Source organism: Fukomys damarensis, unplaced genomic scaffold (genome assembly GCF_012274545.1).
Source record: "Fukomys damarensis isolate Sample0158 unplaced genomic scaffold, DMR_v1.0_HiC HiC_scaffold_6, whole genome shotgun sequence".
NCBI lineage: Eukaryota > Metazoa > Chordata > Mammalia > Rodentia > Bathyergidae > Fukomys > Fukomys damarensis.
The window spans coordinates 22,964,737-22,970,164 of record NW_022900918.1 but is presented as its reverse complement, the minus strand read 5'-3'; the positions used below and the strand labels follow the sequence as shown (position 1 = coordinate 22,970,164).

General features: G+C 30.4%; 1 long non-coding RNA gene across 1 annotated transcript in view; it reads left to right on the top strand.

Annotated features, from left to right (window-relative positions):
• Positions 1-1,761: 1,761 nt before the first annotated feature.
• Positions 1,762-5,428, top strand: part of LOC104869983 — a 108,922-nt gene continuing 105,255 nt past the window's right edge. Inside the window, exon 1 of the long non-coding RNA XR_782416.2 lies at positions 1,762-1,875. This is a non-coding gene — a long non-coding RNA (uncharacterized LOC104869983). The remainder of the gene's footprint in view (positions 1,876-5,428) is intronic.

Here is a 5,428-nt window from a genome sequence, read left to right as displayed (position 1 = left end):
TTATATTTTATTTCATTTTCCAAAATAAATTACTTAATATCTCTGAAATTTTCTTATGGTCAAAGTGGTAGATCGTTTAACCTCATCAAATTCCTCAGGATGTTTTTCTTCATTCAAGAAGTAATTGTGTACTTTGTACTATGAGGAGTTATCCTAATGAAATTTCGTCTTATGAAGCTCATGGTCTAATTGGAAGACAAATATTTAGAAAAAAATCAGATGTTATATAGAGTAACAGGATGATTCATAATCTGAAGGTGAATTACAGTGTGCTTCAATTCATTGTACATGGGACTATCAATCTGTACTAAATGTCACACTAGCATGATTAATCAATTTAATTTGCATATTTTTTATCCCATTCTAAGCAACTTTAGCAATACTAGCATTGAGCAGGTTAGCATTCTAAGCAATGTTTGCATTAAATTATTGACAAGTTGTTTGACATAATTTTTTGAATTAGACTTTTATGTATAAAACTTTTAAGGAATTTTTGTGTGTTCTTGGCATAGTCCCATATTAAACAAGTAAGGTACCACTGAGCTAGATCTTCATTTTTTTACTTTTAAATTTTATCTTCAAATCATATTTTACCACATAACAACAAAGTACTCCAAACATGAACAAACAAAATACCAATGGGTTTTCATATTTGATTAGTTATTTCTATGGAATTTATGTTAAATGCCAGGCCTAAGTATGCTGGATCATACAAAGAGAATGGAGGGCTATGTAAGTTTCCCCTGGAAATCTTTGGAAGGTGTCAGTTTGGATCACCAGAGACAATTTGTGTTTGTACCTCTTTCCTAACTTTCAACAATAAGCCAGAGTCCAATGACTGACTGTTTTCTTCCAGTCAAGAAGTACAAGGCTCATTTTATTCTTTATACAACTTTGTAATCATAGAATGCTCAAGAAAGGCCTGAGGTAGAAAATGTATTAAGCTAGATAGAACTTAGCAATTTAAGGAAAACTGCTGTTTTTGTTCTGTAAAAATGAAAGAGATGATTGAGACTTAAGACATTAAGAGGTAAAAGAAATTGAATTCTCAAGATTAATTTTTTAAAGGACCCAAAGAGTTGATTGTATTTTTCTCTTTTGTAAAGAAAAGTTACAGTTCTAACCTACAAAAAGAAAATGAAATCTTTAAATTCTGCTACATAAAGGGAAAAAAGTCTGACATAAACAATTTATGTACAGATAAAATTCATTATAGATTCCTTGAATATGTCACTGATTTGAAGGTTAAAAGAAATAAAAATATCCTATATTAATGCATTGAAAATAATAAATACAACTCATAATTTATGGAAGAAAATATATTAATTTGCTATTTGCTACTGGATAGCAGTTTTATGTGATGAGTTTTCTAAAATATGGATTACTTTAAATAAATATCAAATTTATGCATATATATATTTTATATCATATCTACACCATATATGATACATGCATGAAAATGATTCATTTTCCTATCTACAATAAAGATAATAAGGAAAATGTGATAATCACAAGTAAGTTGATGAGAAGAAACAATGAATATCTGTTTAAAAGTCATATCTTCATTCATCCTAGCTTGTTGTTTAAGCTCTCTGAACTAAAGCTAAGTACTTTTCCATTGTTGTTTCTGTGTTTCTCAAGTACATACAGGAGTCTTTGAGTGGTTTGTATACTTTAAAGAAGGGTATAGTTGTCCTACAGGTCAATTTTTACAATACTTACAATGTTGCTTCTTTAACAATACTTTTTTTTCAGAATGTTCTCTGCTGTCTGGGCCTGCCTTGCAATTGATCCTGGATTTGAAGCTGACAACTGTGAACTAGTTGGAAAATGCTGCCCCAGGAGCTGCCATGCCTGAAGAAAATTCAAAGAAAGGTCTGTTTGAGCAGGTTATAGATCATAGCTCAGTCACAAACAAGACGTAGATTCTTATTTTCTGAGACCCTTTAGGCTACATGGATATTTGAAATGAAACACATACACTCCACACCTACGCCCCCCCACCCGACCCCACACACAGACATTTACACTATAATGTAGTTCAGTACACAAAGTAAAAATTGCATAAGACTCTAAAAAGGTGTAGAAACAGTATCCAATAATCAAATACACTTACATTTCTGTTCCCAAAGGGTATAATAGTCACATTAAGAAGGATATACTGCAATTACTGTCTTCATTGTGGCAGTATTGGATTTGAGTGCAAAATGAATCAAATAGTTTTAAAATTATACTCTCAGAGCTTCATATATTTTGTTACTGTAGACATTATAAGCTTACATGCACAAATATTTGCTGTGAATCCAATATATCCAGGTAACCTGGTAGGCATGAAAATGTGATGTGGGTGAGTGAGAAACATAAATACAGTTTTTTAGTTTCACTTTAGTTTTAAGAAAGATAAGGTTTGAATTTCTACTGAGAAAAGGCTCTCTACATGAGAAGTTTAGTTCACTTTTTCCTGAAATCCTTCTGATAGCACATTAGAGAAACAGACCAATAATTACATCTCTATCATAATTGTTTTATTCATGCTGTCTCTAGACTGAAATCCTTAGAAGCAAACGTGATGTTTTATTCATATTTACATTCTATGCCCCCAACTCTTGCTTATAAAACTAGAAAAGTAAAAATATTTACTCAATATAAGCAATGCACAGATTTTAGAGAAATTAACCAGTTAATGCATCTTAGTTATGTTTGCCAGATTACATTAAATGTACTCTTCAGCCCATCAGAGAATGTTTATTACAATAACACATAATCATTATATATAGATATAAAAAGAACAGGTCCTCATCTTGGTTTCTAGTACTAAATAAATCTCCAGCTGGGAATCTAATATGAATGCAACAGAAAAAATGAAGTCATCACATATACATTCATTAAAAGGTATGGCAAATTTAATTTATATGAATATTGTCTGAAGAAATAGCATTCATTATACATGACTCCTACTTTCTACATCTGCTAAGGAAAAAGATGGGAATGACAGTATACACTATTGCTCTACAAAATGCCTTTAAGAGCAAAGTTGCTTCTCACAAATATTACTTAACAGAGGAGCCCAGGAAAAGGAATAAAGAGAATAAGTTTAAAGGATGTTTTTGAGTATGCTGCGAATGGGAAATAGCATCAAAGTAAGGTTGTGAATTAATGCTTTATAGAACAGATACATAGGTTTAAAAAGACAATACTGAAAGGTCTTGACTAGGAAAGTATATTACAAATGCCTATGGAAGGAAAAGTAGAAAAAGAATTGTAAAGATAAAATTTAGATTTAGTAGTTGTGTTCCATTCTAATTTAATTGATACAATCATTAAAGCATTATTATATCAAATAAGATATGCTTTTACATTTAAAATCTGTAATGACAGTGAGCAAGTAACAAGTTTCCCCAGACAGTGGAGATGTCAATATGCACTACTACATATTTTCAAACACTTGTAAAAATTTCATTCTAATTAGCTTTCTTGGAGACAAAGGATGATAAAATCTGATAACCTTTGTGCTCTGCTTGAATGGCATAATCTTTGTTGCTTTCATACATGAGATTATTTTCTTTGCATTTTGTTTTACATTTATCTTTCAGGCTCTCCTTGCTCCCGCTTTAAAAAAAATCCAGATTCAATTTATTTTTTCTTCTATACTATAGGCATCATTTTCTTTTCCATGGAAGAGGTTATTTGTTCTAATGACTGTATTTTTAAAAAAATTAGACGAGGGCATTTGAAATTTGTGTTTCCCTGGGCCACTAAGAAAGAAAACTGATGTTTACCAGTGTAACCAATTTTTAGATATTGAGATCTAAAGCATATGTGCTATGCTATATATTGCATGAGAACAATTTTTCTAATAGGAATGAAAATAGTAATTTGAGATAACCAACAGAAAAAAAGAATGAAATTAGGAAGAAACATAGCAAAAAATGCTTAGGATTGGGGATGGGAGTCAGCTGTAGGAATGCAGATTACCTATATTGTTCATACCCTTGTAAAGAATGTATCTGAGAAGAACAGAAATCTTACAAAAAATTGAAGATTAGTAGTGTGTAACAACCATGTCATTAGAATACCACGAAAGGTGGTCTAATGGAGCAATATCCTTTTTACATCTACTATGAATTACTTAACAGCTTTTTCTGGCATTATCCTCTGTAACTCTCTTATTTCCATTAGTGAATTAGTATACTAGTATCATCACAACAGTCTTCCCCAAGTCACAAATTAGCTTATGGGTTTTTTGTGTTTTTTTTTTTTTTTTTTTTTTTTTTTTTGCTTTTTCTTTTTTTGCAGCTTGTTTCTGTTCTACATTTTGGGTAAGAATGGAATTTGATGTCTAAGACCCACTATCAAAGTTGGATAATAGTCTTTATATTCAGTTATTTATTCAAGAAAGGGATGAAGGCTAACTCTGAGAGAAATTAAGTGAAATCTGCTTCTGATATCTCTCCATCTGTTCCTTTAATCTTTTCTTATTAACTTTTTTCACTCATTAACAATATGACTTCAAACTGCCTTTTGATTGACTGAAATATCCTTTTATTATTTTCATGGGTAGTGCTCACGTCACTTTAATGTGTCATAAATACTATTTCATATTGGAATTTTCATATTCACTATTCCATTTCTTATGCTTAATATATCTACTTCAGGCTTATCAAATGTTTACATTTCTATCTCATATATATTCACACTAAAAAAAAGAAATGGGCTTAGTATTGATGGGAACTTGAAGATTTATAATTATTCAAACTAAATTCAATAATTACTCAAACTCTACTATGTAGAAAATACTTCACAGTTAATAAGAAAATATCTTTTTCTAAAAGAAATTTTAATTTAGAAAAGTGGGAAATACACATATATTAAAACCCTGAATCCTAAATTTTATCCAGGAATAAAAACTCCTCTAGAAATATAGATAACAAAATTAAATTCCCTTGCTGATTTTTAACCTTTTCCCAGCAGTCATCGATTTTGACACAAGTAAGAACAAAAGAAACCCGGAACAGTGATGTGGCTCAGCAGAACAGCACCTGCCTGGCAAAAGGACTCAAGTTCAATCCCCTGTACCAAAGAAGAAAAAAATAAGCAGCCAAACAAATAAACGAGCCAAAACATATCTCTGAGCTTCTGGGACAATAGAGGACACTGAGTTTTCAGAAATGTAACATTAATGTGTCTTTGGGATGATAAAAAGTCATACCTCTAAAAAAGAGAGGAATTACTGATTATGGTTGATATAGGCATGGAAAAATAAAAAATGAAATGCCACCTATGACATTTATAACATATTACATGCATGACATATGAAAAGACATTTTAAAAATAAATTTTAAATATTTTCTACATAATTTATATGAGTTCTTTTTTGTTTTATTTTTGTTGTTGTTGTTTTTTTTTTTTTTTTTTTTTTTTTTTTTTT